Here is a 14,603-nt window from a genome sequence, read left to right as displayed (position 1 = left end):
CATGTGTGCCCAAGATGATCCAATCCCTAAATCTCTGAGATGTTTTATTCTGCACCCATGGTTGCCAGATAGCACAGAACCCGGAGTACTTGTTTTTGTCTTCAGCTCTCATTTCATTATATCTCATGAGAATGTTCATGAATTCTAGCCACACCACCCTGGAGGGAGCAGTAGTGGTACATCATAGTCTTGGGATGATTTGTCTAGCCGCCACAACAAAGAAGCGCAACAGCTCTTTCTTTACTTTAGAAATGGGTACCGGAAACACTGATATGAGAGCAGTTTCTGGAGTTAAGGCAACAGAGGAGTTCCACGCTGAGTTGTAGAGGGACATAATATCTCGCCATAAGCTGGCCACTGGAGGACATTCCCACCATAGGTGGATCATGTTGTCCACCTCAAAGGAGTATCTCCAACATATAGGAGATTGCTGGCTATACATTTTATGTAGTTTCTCTGGGGTTCTGTACCATTGGATTAGGATCTTATAATTAAGCTCCTGCAATCTACAGGATACCACTATCTTGTGTGATAAGAGGAAGGCCTTATGCCAGAGCTCCACCGGGAAGCACATGCCCAATTCTCTCTACCATGCAACCACAAAGTCCCCCATCTCTCGATTTAGCAGCGCCTTGTAGGTCACAGAGATAGATTATCTGGGGAATCCGCGGATCCACACAGAGCCTCAAATGGGATGAGGGATCTGGTTAAGGTTCCCATCGGGTGTCAGGGAGTCCACAAAACTTCTTAACTGAAAGTATTGCAACCAGGCCCCAGGCACAGAATCCCTAAAGTAGTCTCTAAAGGGTCTCAATCCTGTCTGTGAGTAAACGTCTCTTAGACATGGAGTAGGGGAGACCAGAGAGAGACAGCAGAGAGGAGCTCCGCAGTGTGACCTTAAATTGAGGATTACCTACCAAGGGGTGAGCAGGCCTGGGGAGGTAACTAGTTTAAATTAATCTAGAAATCCTGCCAGATTTGCAGTATCTTCTTAAGGAGTGGTGAGGATGCCCCTATATCATCATATCTCCTTAGGATCCAGAATACTCCCTGTAACCAGTTTGGTTTCTGGACATATTCCATGTCTACACAGATTTTGTTGGGGCGATGGTGTAGAAGGTCGAGTACGCAGTTACTGATACATGCTCTATAGTATAAGGAAACATCAGGTAGACCTATTAATGCGAGAGAGCTTCTCACGCGTTAGGATGTCATGTTTTAATCTTGGTCTATGTCCCCTCCAGACAAATCTAGAGATCAGATGATGGATACTCATTTAATAGGACCTGTTTAGTTTCACGGGTAGGGTCTGACATAGATATAGAAACTGTGGCAAGACATCCATCTTATGATAGATATAGTGGACTCCATCTAGCCAGATCCCTGTCCATGCCCGACAGGAATAGTTTAAAGTTTAGGGAGAAATCCTGGAAGAAGTCTGCTGGCAGGTAGGTGTATCCCCAAGTACCTGATGGAGGTATGATGCCATCTTGCTCTGCGGCAATGTAATATTTCGGATCTTTGATTTTGCTAGATTAATTTTGAAATTACCAATCCTCCCTGGAATGATAATCTTTTGTGTAGAAAACTTTACAAAGTTACTGATGCTTGCATTCCCAATTTTGGTTCTGAAAATTTCAATCTATCAAGGTAATTTTGAATTAAATTTGGGATTATGTTCTGCTGACTCCACAGTATATCAGAAGATTTCCTAAACCTTTGCTAGTTGGATTACCAGATTTTACTGGAATAAGAAGAATCCACGTAACTTCTCACGTCTCAACACAACAAAATTATGATCACATTCTGTACCCACAAAAAACAGCTCAAAAATTATTTTTAAAGGGTTTTCTCTGCTTCGGGCAATTTTCTTCTGTTACAAGGCACCCCGGATGATGATCGGATCATACAATATCCTGTTGCTGGGTTCAATATGTCTGCAGTGCAACAACAACCAGCTGGACGCTAAATTGAAGAATGCTCAGATACCCCAGGATTTAAATTTGAGCAGATTAGTTGAGCTTAACAGAGTAACAACCGGCGTTGCAAGAAATATAGACATGAAGCACATATCAACACAGTGAGAACACAAATATAAGTAGGGACTAACCATTGGATGACAGGGGCAGAGGGTGATAGTATCTGGATGATGAGGAAGAGGATGATGAATATACTGAAACTGATTATGAAGACTGAAACAGATGGTATAAAACTGAAATAATGACCAGAGAAATGTTGGACCCACACTGCGCTTTCCTAGGTTTTTTCCTGACACTGTTCCTTGAAACCAGACCCTACTGTCACTAAATAGCCCCTATAGATGACCCTATAAAATACTGTCCCTCAGAACAGAAGGGCATAGTGCCCAGACACAAATACTAAAAAAAACTAATACTGGAATGACCAAGGCAGACAGAAACAAACAAGAGAAGTGACAACTAGGAAACACAGACTGGACTAGATAACCAAGAAGCAAAACACACTGATTGTGCAGACTAAACCGGACTAGAACTAGCTCTAAGAACAAGAACAAGGAATCCTGAATAAAACAGTTGTCACAGCTATCATCTGCACCACACTGCAGAAACCAAAAGTACTTTAAGAGACACTGTCACTTACTTTTAGCCCTATTAGCTAAGCTTATGGGCTGAAAGTAGATGATCCCCTGAGTCCAGGGATGTAATTGTTTTACATACCTCACCTGTCATTCTCCTGATGTCAGTGCTGGAAGCTGCTGCTGCAGTGCATTAAGCGGCGCTGTTATTTAGTCTGCCAATTATAAAATGAGAACAGGCAGACTACTTAGCTGAAAAATACGAAGGTTTGATCCAGCACCAATGTTTTCTTTTTTATTAAAAAAATCGCTTCTTTATTGGGTACATATTTTAAAAATGTCCATGCGCACAGGGATTAAAAGATAAGCTGACGCGTTTCGGCTGTTACACAGCCTTAATCATAGCATGGCATCACAGTAGAAATCAAAATCTTAAATAGTATAGGATATGACATGTTACAACAGTCCAACTCTACCCCAGGACTACCAATCATGAGTGCTGACATTAGCCTCCAGACTAAACTGCTGAATGAGTACTTAGCGCCCTGCTCAATGCATTGACTTGCAGCTTTCAGTGCTGACACCAGGTGAACAATGGGGGAGTTAAGTATAACCCTTATATCCCCAGACTCAGCAGGTCACCTACTTTCAGCCCATAAGCTTAGCTCATAGGACTAAAAGTAGGTGACTGATTCGCTTTAAAGTGAGGCTAAACAATCAGACACCACTTTCTGTAAAGAAAAGAAGAAACAAAGTGTGTAAAAAGTTCCAGCGCTCAGGTATATCACTTAAAATTGTTCAATAATAGATGCTTACTTGGGAGAGGGGTTTGATGGAAAGCTAGATCCCCATAAACAACAAAGCCAGAGGTGGACACACAATCTCATAGAGAGTCTTTTATTAAAAAAATAGACATAGGACAAGGATTGAGAATGGTACCTCAATCCTTGTACTATGTCTATTTCTTCAGTAAAAGACCCTCTGTGAGATTGTGTGTCTATCTTTGGTTTTATCATTTGAGGAAGGGGAAATGTCTGAATTTCCATCAGATCCCTCTCCCAAGTAAGTGCTTCCTTATATCTATTATTGAACAATTTTAAGTGATAGACCAGAACACTGGATCTTTTTTCACATTTTGTTTCTTCTTTTCCACTGTACCGAACCCCCTCTTTGGTTTTCGGGTGCTCTTAGACGCTCTCCCCAAGTGTGGATCCATGGGTCTTCCTAGCATCCCCTTGCATATTGGGCCTACAGCTATTGGAGGTGTGATGGCTGGTACCTTTCTGGGTCCAGCTGTTGACACCAGATGAGTCCTCCTTCATTTTCTAACCATTGCTCATAGTTTGGTTTCTATATTCTTCCCGAAGTGCTGTCCTAGTACACGGTCTTCCTTTCTGTAACGTGGCTGAGCAGTGTGGTCCACTGATTCCCTTCAATGAGTCATAGCAACTGCCCCAACAACAACTAGGAAAGCAGGAGAAAAAGATGCTACATGATTTCTTTTACTGATTGTAATATCAGGGAAAATAAGACATTGCATAATACTTGAAATCAATGTACTATCCATAAAATAGATAGATGTCCCAAGTCTTCCAGAGACAGGGCTAATAGATCAGAGTTTAGATTGAGGAACCTCCCTCTGTTAACTTAGAATCCTTATGTGGGCATTTTAAAATCTTAATATAGAATTATTGCTGGGTTAGAGCATTGAGAAATGTGACATGGTGTCAGGAAGGAGGAAAAAATAGTTGTAAGTTTAAGACAAAGATTAACTAAACGTTTTATCAACTTCTGACATGTCATAGTGATGTCAGAAGTTTTGATATGTGGTGGTCCGCATGCTGAGACCAACACCATTTGCTAAAATGAATGGGAAGAAGCACTCATTTGAGCGCTATGCCTGTTCGTTTGTCATTGGCAAGCAGTGTACAGACTCCATAGACTTTCTATGGAGTCCATACAAATCTGAACAAATCCAAAAACAGCTGAATGGGCACATTTTAGTGATCACTGGTGGTCTCAGCATGTAGAAAACCACTGATCAAAGCTTCTGAGGTGTCACTATGACATGTCAGTTTTTAAAAAGTGTAGTTACACTTTAACAAAATGAAATTAAATCTAAACTGCTAAACATCATATGACAGAGGAGCTAAGGGCTAGTGGAGCCTCTCCTGCTATTTCCTAATGAAGAACAATAGACTAGATGGTTTCCTTCTGTTATTTCTAATGAATCAGGAACATGTGATATGGTGGTGGTGGTGTGTGTGTGTGGGGGGGGGGGGGCATGTGGCCCACAATGCCATTCTGTGCAGTCCCAATCATTTAGGCACAGAAATATCTAAGCGTGGCTGCCCACATGTAGTTTGCATATCAGGGTGGGGAGGATGGGCACATAGCAGGGCAACAGGAACTGACAAGTACTAAGAGTGCGCTGTGTAGCCATATCTGGGTCCCCTATATATTAGTAGAATAAAGTCTTTTGACCCGCTTGTCCAGAAATGAGTATATGAGTTAGAGGCATCATATAGTCATTTGCAGCTCTCCATTGTAATTTATAGGACTTATGAAGTTCCAGGCTGTTACCTCAACATCCATCATCTACAATGGAGAGGGCCACATGCATTGTGTCCTCCTCTCTGATTGGGGGGGAAGTGACCCTCATTCTCCCAATAGGTATAAGTCCTGGAAGTGGAACTTATTTCAATTTATATTTAGGATATACCATAAATATTTCAGATGGGAATGCCCTTGCAACCCGTGGAATTGATTCAGTATGGCAATGTGGCCCTTGGACGAGGAAAAGTTGTGCACCCCTGATCTAAAAGTATCTCTGGTCTTATATACTAGACTAACTAGACTAGACTAATATACTTCTCAGCAGTCATCATAGATTCCTTGAAACAAAAACAGAAACAAAATTGTTTTGAAATGCACAATACATCTGATTTCTTTTAACATCATCCAGGAGGTAACACAAGAGACGTCAGACTAAAATAAATGTTACCAAAGAACTGCAGTTACCCCTAATAAACTGACTGATGAAATACGCGTGTGTGTGTATATACATCAACACTAGTGCTGCAATACAAAGGAAACCTAATATTCTCAGGAACAGAGGAAATAATGTTCAAAAAAAGGTCTGAGACTTGATTCATAAGAGTGAAAGAATGTCACCCCACTTGCTGCAACTTCCTCTGCCAATTTGAGGTATGCGCAGGGATAAAAGAATTTGAGGCCCTATCGAAAGAAAATTCATGGCAGATTGAACTGTTTTGCCGGCCGCTATCCTCTCGCTTTAAAGTAACCTTTATCAAATGCATTGCTAAATAAATCAGCATGTGTCATCTCATATATAACAGCATTATATATTACCCTTTTACCTGCAATATTCAATTCTAATACATAATCTAAATCAAAATCATAGTTAAAGACAAAAAGAAAATAGACATAGACTTGGATCCGGAGGTTGGGGAGACCTGTTGGCTAGCTTTGGCCTGCCATTGGTATGTGCTAGAGATAAAATGATCCAAGGTAAATTTATACACAGAGTCCAAGTTGTCTGATGGGCGTGAGCACAAGCAGGCATATGTTTTGGGAGTGTGAAGTTCTGTAGGGCTACTGGTATGACGTTCTTGAGTTCCTGGAGTGAAAGGGATGACCAAGGTGGGGGTTGGGGTATGTCTCTATCCAACGGAGGGGTTACAGAAGTAGTGAGCAGCTCAGACCCTGCCTCAGATACGTAGTGTATTTATGATCACCCGACATTTTGAACGTAAAGAACTTTTATTCAAACAGCTTATGTTACCATGCGGCGGCTGCGGGTCCTCCCGGGGCGGCTGGGAGCTGAGTCCCCTTGGCTGTTTGTCCGGCTGTCGGCGCCGCGCGCACCTGTGATTGCGGATCCGTGCACTAGCCTCTGTATATTAGATCCTGCTGGGAGGTGGTGCTTCCCTCTCTCCACCCCTGGGCGTAGGCTTCTGTTTATAAGGCTGGCAGGGAGGTCCATTCACTGCCAGTTATTGGTTTCTGACAGCATGCTTGCATCCTGCCTCTGTCAGTCTCCTGTTCGTCAGCTTGTTTGTTAGTGCTGCCAGGTCATCCCATCTGCCTTGGTCTGCGGTTATTTTCTGTTGGGTTAGTTCATCTGCCCTTCCTGTCGGTATTCTACCTTGTTCCATCTGGGTACGCCAGTCCTCCCTCTCGGTCCCTAGTAAGTGTAGGGACCGCCGCCCAGTTGCCCGCCTGGGGTTAGCCAGGAGTGGAGGCAAGCAGGCAGGGACAGGGGTTGCAGGTAAGTTCTAGGGCAACCCGGGCTGGCTTATCATCAGGGAGGATACAGTAACATAATAACTAGCGCTTTAAATTGCCCAGCGGGGTTTGTTTTTGCTCTCCAATGGAGGCTGTGAGTAACCTCGCAAGACAGTTGCAGGGTTTAGTGGGCATAATCCAAGACCTATCTGGTCATATGGTGGCACAGAATGTGTATGTTTCTGCCGAACCTTCCAGCCCTGAGCCTAAGTGTCCTCTCCCTGAGGTGTTTTCTGGGGAGAGAAGTAAGTTTTTTGTTTTTCAGCAGGCATGCAGACTATATTTCCGGATGTGGCCCGGATCCTCCGATTCAGAGTCCCAGAAGGTGGGATTGATTATGTCCCTACTGCGGGGTCCCCCCCTAGACTTGGGCCTACTCCTTACCCGAGAGTTCGCCTTGCCTGCAGTCTGTTGATTCGTTTTTTTCAGGAGGTATTTCTGATGAGCCGGATTGGGCGGGGTTAGCATCTCATCTCATGGCATTACGTCAGGGGCAGCAATGTGCTGAAGACTATTGCTCTAAGTTTAGACAGTATGCCGGTGAGACCTCCTGGAACGATAGTGCCCTCAAAGATGTGTTTTTGTTGGGCCTTTCTGATGCTGTCAAAGATCTACTTATTTCCCATCCCGCTCCCGCAACACTTAGTGAGGCGATGGAAATGGCAGTAAAAGCTGACAAGAGGCTGAGATCTAGACAAAAGGAATGACAGGCCTGTAAAACTAGGGAGTCCTACAGACCTGCACCTACTTCTCCCATGCCAAGTCCTGGAGCCGAGCCTATGGAAGTGGACCAGCTCAGTCCCAAAGAACGGCAACAGTTCCGGATGACTCACCGTCTTTGCCTCTACTGTGGGGAAGCCAGACACAGAAGCAACGGCAACATCAAGCCGGTGGAAAATTACAGATCCTAGGCGATTGTCAGGAGGATCACCTAGGATCACAGGCACTCTCTAAGTTGTTGGTGCATTATCGGGTTGGCTTCCGGGATTTTATTCGGTCCAGTCAAGCCTTTATTGATTCGGGTGCTGCCACCAATCTAATTAATTTAAATTTTGTATGACCCCTGATAACCGAATTCTCCACTATTATACACTTTACAACTATTGATTCAACTCCTATGTCTGCAGGTGTTGTCCAATGGAGGACTCCCATTCTACAGTTCACTGTGGGTGTTCTCCATTCTGAGAATCTGTCCTTCCTGGTTATGGAAAGGATGTCTGTTGATGTGGTGCTTGGTATGCCCTGGTTGGCACTCCCAATTTGATTGATCCACCCGAGAATTGACACATTGGGGGTCGTCCTGTCATAATCACTTAAAGGGGTTGTCCCGCGAAACAAAGTTGGGGTATACACTTCTGTATGGCCATATTAATGCACTTTGTAATGTACATTGTGCATTAATTATGAGCCATACAGAAGTTATTCACTTACCTGTTCCGTTGCTAGCGTCCCCGTCTCCATGGTGCTGTCTAATTTTCATGGTCTAATCGCCCGATTAGACGCGCTTGCGCAGTCCGGTCTTCTCCGTGTTGAATGGGGCTGCTCGTGCTGGAGAGCTGCTCCTCGTAGCTCCGCCCCGTCACGTGTGCCGATTCCAGCCAATCAGGAGGCTGGAATCGGCAATGGACCGCACAGAAGACCTGCGGTCCACCGAGGGTGAAGATCCCGGCGGCCATCTTCGCAAGGTAAGTAAGAAGTCACCAGAGCGCGGGGATTCGGGTAAGTACTATCCGTTTTTTTTTTTCAACACATGCATCGGGTTTGTCTCGCGCCGAACGGGGGGGCTATTGAACAAAAAAAAAACCGTTTCGGCGCGGGACAACCCCTTTAACTACTATATCCCTGTACTCAGCAGATACCGTGCTTGTCTGAGTTTCAGGACGTATTCTCCAAGAAACTGTCTGAGACTTTGTCCCTCCCATAGGGAGTGGGACTGTGGTATTGACTTGATTCCTGACAGTCCTATCCCTAAGGGAGCTATTTTCAATTTGTCGGGGCGTGAGCATGAAGCCCTTAAGTCCTATGTCTCAGAGTCTCTGGCCAAATGACATATCTGGCTATCCAGGTCCCCTACCAGGGCAGGTTTCTTCTTTGTAGAGAAGAAGGATGGGACATTGAGGCCTTGTGTGGATTATCGGGCTCTGAATAAAATTACTGTGAAGAATCAGTGCTCCTTACCCCTGATTCCGAACTTGTTGAGTCAGGTGGTAGGGGCCCACTGGTTTTCCAAACTGGACTTAAGGGGGGCTTACAATTTAGTTCGCATTCGAGAAGGAGATGAATGGAAGACTGTGTTCAACACCCCGTTAGGACATTTTGAATGTCTGGTGATGCCCTTCGGACTCTGTAACGCCCCCGCTGTGTTTCAGAGTTTTATGAACGCGGTCTTCCACAACTTCTTGGGGGTGTTTCTGGTCATATATCTTGATGACATTCTGGTGTATTCCCCAGACTGGGATTCACATGTGCGGCACTTGAGGTTGGTTCTGACCCATTTGCGCAAGTACCAACTGTTTGTCAAGTTGGAGGAATGTATATTTGGTACCAAACAAGTATCTTGCCTAGGTTGTGTGATTTCACCCACGGAGATTCAGATGGAGTCTGATAAAGTAGCAGCAATCTCTCAATGGGTCAGACCAGATAACCTTAAGGCTCTCCAGTGGTTTTTGGGTTTCGCAAATTTTTACCGAAAGTTTATTAAGAATTACTCAGTTATTGCTCAACCCTTGACCGATCTGACTAAGAAAGGGGCCGACTTGGTAAGATGTTCTCCTGAGGCCTTAGAGGCTTTTACTTAAAAAGAGCATTTACTACTGCCCCAGTATTAGTACAGTATTAGTACAGCCGAATGCACGGCGACCATTTTTCGTTGAGGTAGATGCGTCTGAGGTAGGAGCAGGAGCTGTGTTGTCTCAGGAAGTCAGTGGGGGATCCTGGTATTGCCCATGTGCATTATTTCATGGAACTTTAGCTCGGCAGAACGTAACTATGACGTGAGTAACCATGAGTTACTGGCGATCAAATGGGCCCTTGAAGAGTGGCGACACCATCTTGAGGGAGCTAGACACCCCATTACCTTGGTTACCAATCACAAAAACTTGGTATATCTCGCCAATGCTAAAAGACTCACCGCTCGTCAAGCCAAGTGGGCGTTGTTTTTCAGCCGGTTTAATTTCGTCATGACTTATATTCCAGGAGAAAAGAATGTGAAGGCGGACGCCCTGTCACGGAGTTTCGGGTTGCCGGAAAGTGAGGCAGTTACTCCTGAGAATATCTTGGCACCTGGGGTGGTGGCAGCTGTAGAAACTAACCTCGTCCCTCAACTACAGAATTGTCATCAGGGCGCTCCTTCAGGGGTGCCGGAGGGCAGATGGTTTGTGCCAGAGACCTTACATCTCAGAGTCATTGACGAATCTCACTCTTCGGTTTTCGCAGGCTATCTGGGGGTACAGGGGACTCTGGATCTTTGTTCCAGACACTTCTGGTGGCCAGGCATGGTTCAGGAGATCCGCGACTTTGTTAAGGGATGCTCTGTCTGTGCACGCAATAAAAGTTGGCGGAGTCCTCCGGAGGGGCCTCTGAGACCGTTACCGGTACCTTTATGCCCGTGGTCGCAGGTATTGGTAGATTTTATTACCGATCTACCGGAATCTCAGAAGTTCAGCACTATTTTAGTGGTAGTCGATCGGTTCACGAAGATGGCACATTTTGTGGCATTAAAAAAGCTACCTTCGGCAATACAATTTTCTAGGATTTTTGTAAAAGAAATCATGGTTGTATCTGATTGCCGGGTTCAGTTTGTTGTGCAGTTTTGGCGAGCCTTCTGCAGAAACCTAGGAACGTCGCTTTCCTTCTCGTCAGCATTCCGCCCGCAAACTAATGGTCAGACTGAGCGGAAGAACCAAGATTTAGTGCAATATCTACGGTTGTTTGCTAGCGAAAGGGCTCAGCAGTGGGCAGAGTTCCTGCCATTGGCAGAGTTTGCGCTGAACAACCGCACTTGTTCTTCCACTGGGGTGTCTCCATTCTTTTGTGTATACGGGCAGCATCCTCGTTTTCTTACAGCGATTCCTACTCCGTCTGTCTGCCCTGCAGCTGACGTCGCCACAGATACGCTGCAAGGAGTATGTAAAGAAGTACAGAAAAACTTGGAAGCAATGGGGGGGGGGGGGGGGGGGGGGGGCTCGTATGCAGTTGCGTAGTGGGAGGAGTCTGCTAGTGTCTGGACCTTACAGTGTAGAGCAGAAGGTATACCTGTCTTCTAAAAACCTCAAATTAAAGGTCCCGTCTTTGAAGCTGGCACTGCGTTACGTGGGGCCTTTTGTTGTCACACGTGTAGTGAATCCTCTAGCCTATGAACTGGACTTGCTGGCTATATGGAGGGTTCACAGGGTCTTTCATAAGTCTTCATTGAAACCTTTTGTCCCTTTGGTGGATCACTTTAATCTTAATATAAAAAAAGCCTACATGCTTTTTCTTGCACCACACTTTGACACCTTTTGGTGTATGATTTTGGTGTCAGTAGATTTGTGACATCCTTGCCACCGCCGTATAATCCTAAAATTTGAGTTTGATACATTGAGTGATCTGTCAGGCAAGGTCAAAGTTCCTATGTTGAGTCTAGCGGTGTTATTGTGCTTCAGCCAGCAGCGCCGCTAGGAAGAGTCAAGCTTTGTGAAGCAACGTTCATATTAAGTTCTTACCAGTTTGACTCTTGCCATGTCCCCAAAACATGGAAGACCAAGCCATGGACAGCAAACAGTTCAAGGGGTACGCTCAGGTGGAAGTTGGTACATTGAAAATGTAGTTTATCCTGAAGTCCTTGCCAATTAAAATAATCAGTTCCTAAAACATTTACAACCTTTTCTCTAAGCATTTAATGTTTGGGTAGCAAATATCAGGTCAATCAAGCTGTATAAAAAGAGGTTGTTGCATTTTAGGAAAATGTTTAAATATTCACTAAACATTATTTTATTGAAGGACTTTTTAAAATTTTTCGCATAATATTTATTTATGCAACTCTTTACTTTCTTACTAAGCCTCAAACCCCCTAATGCCACTGAAAAACATAACAGCCACCCTCAAAAATCTCCTAACCATCTGCACACCCTTGCTGCTACTAGCAGCTGAGGATATCTCTCCAAATCCTGGCCCACCCTCTGCTGCTCCTAACTATTACCCTCAACCTGCTCCACTTAGACACCCCTCAAGCCCAACCACTATCCCATTTTTACTCTTCCCTGACTCCTTTAAATGTGTGCTCAGGAACTGCCAGCTAGCATGCAACAAACTCCCCAAAATCCACAACCTTTTTTTACTGCTAAATCTCTAAATCTGCCAGCTCTCGCAGAAATGTGGATACAGCAAACTGACATGGCCTCCCTGTTGCATTGTCTTTTGATGGTCTGCAGTTCTCCCAAAACCCAAGACCATAAAACGGGTGTGGCGGAGGAGTAGGTGCTCTTCTCTCCTCGAAATTTACCTACCAGGTCTCCCCCCCCCCCCCGTACCCTCACTCACTTCACCATCATTTGAGGTACATAAGCTACAACTTTTCTGTCCCCTGTCCAAGCAAGCAGTAGTCATCTGTCGCCCCCCAGGTGCTCCCCGCCTGTTACTGGATCACTTTGCTGCCTGGCTCCCCTACTTCCTGTCCTGTGAAATTCTAACCCTTATCTCATTTTAACATCCCCATCTCCTCATCAGCCTCTCAGCTTCTATTGCATACCTCCTCCTTTGGTCTCTCACAACTCACAGCCTCTCCCACTCACAAGGATGGCAATATTCTGGTATGGGTCTTCCTTCGTCTCTGCTCTGCTTCCCACTTCACTAACTCCCCTATCCCGCTCTCTGACCATAACCTCCTCTCTTTCTCTGTCGTTTCCTAGCATCTCCCAAGACCCTCCAACCCACCATACTTACAGTAACCATCAGGCCGTTCACACCCAAAACTTTGTTGATTCTCTACAGTCTTTTCTGTCCCCTCTCTCTCCCCTCTCCTGCCCCAACCTGGATGCCGCACACTACAACACCACTCTTAAACATGCGGCACCCCCCATGACCCAAGCCATCTGATGCAGACCTCAAAAACCCTGGCTCACGCTCTAATGCGCTTCATCCGGTGGTGCTCTAGATGTGCTGAATGGCTGTGGAGAAAGTCGCAAACATCTGCGGACTTTCTCCACTACAAATTCATGCTCAGAACCTACAACCTAGCCCTTTCACCATGCCAAACAAGTCTACTTCACCTCTCTTGTCTTCTCACTATCTCATAACCCTAAACTACTCTTTGATGCTTTTCACTCTCTTCTCAGCCCCAACCGAATCTCAGCGCTGAAGAGCTGGCTGCTTACTTCAAAAAGAAAATCAATGACATCCAGCAGGAAATATTCTCCCAATCCCAGACTAGCCCCGACCCTAGTCTCGTCAGTACTGCATCTAGTTCCTGCTCATTCTCTGTACTCAGACCAACGACAGAGGAGGAAGTCTGCAGATTGCTTTCCTCTGCTTGCCCCACCAGCTACACTAGTGACCCTCTCTCCTCACACATCCTCCAGTCCCTCTCCCCGGTGGTTATCTCCCATCTCACCACTATATTTAACCTCTCTCTGACCTCTGGCATGTTTCCTTTCCCTTTCAAACATGCGATCATATCCCCAATGCTAAAGAAACCGACTCTTGGCTCAACTTATGCTGCTAACTACCGACCCATCTGAAATCTCTCCTTCATCTCCAAACTACTAGAACACCTGGTTTACTCCCACCTTGCCTTCATATCCGCACTGCTAAAGAAACCGACTCTTGACTCAAGCTATGCTGTCAACTATTGACCCATTTCAAAGCTTCCCTTTACTTCCAAACTATTAGAAGGCCTGGTTTACTCCTGCATTATAAGTTATCTATCAGAAAACTCTCTTCTCAACCCCCTACAGTCCGGCTTCCACCCCCTACACTTGACAGAAACCGCCCTTACAAAGGTGTCAAACGACTTCCTGACAGACAAATCGAGGTGCAACTATTCCTTACTGATCCTCCTTAAACTCTCTGCAGCATTTGAAACTGTTGACCACAAGCTCCTCCTTAGTATGCTTTGATCCATTGGACTAAAAGACACTGCTCTCTCCTGATTCTCCTCCTACCTATCTGACCACTCATTTAGTGTCTCCTCTTCCCCTTGCTGTTAGGGTACCCCAGGGCTCGGTCCTCGGCCCCCTCCTTTTCTCCATCTACACAGCCCCTATTGGACAAACCATCAGGAGATTTGGCCTCCAATACCATCTCTACGCTTACGACACCCAGTTATACAACTCCTCCCGTGACATCTCTGCACCTTTCCTCCAAAACATCACTGACTATGTGTCTGCTGTCTCTAACACCATATACTCTCTCTACCTAAAACTGAACCTCTCAAAAACTGACCTACTGGTTTTTCCACCCTCTACTAACTGACCTCATCCTAACATCTGCATCTCAGTGTGTTGCACCACTATAACTCCCAGACAGCACGTCTGCTGTCTTGGGATGATATTTGACTGTGATCTTTCCTTTACCTCCTACATCCAATCTCTGGCCTGAACATGCCACCTGGACCTCAAGAACATCACAAGAATCAGCTCTTTTCTCAATGTGGAAGTGCTAAAAACGCTTCCTGTTGCCCTCATCCACTCTCGGCTCGACTACTGCAACTTGCTGCTGATCAGCCTCCCCTGCGCCAGACCGTCCCCTCTCCAATCCATCCTGA

This window comes from Eleutherodactylus coqui, chromosome 5, assembly GCF_035609145.1.
Source record: "Eleutherodactylus coqui strain aEleCoq1 chromosome 5, aEleCoq1.hap1, whole genome shotgun sequence".
Lineage (NCBI taxonomy): Eukaryota > Metazoa > Chordata > Amphibia > Anura > Eleutherodactylidae > Eleutherodactylus > Eleutherodactylus coqui.
The sequence above is the reverse complement of the archived record's forward strand: the minus strand, read 5'-3'. Positions refer to the sequence as shown.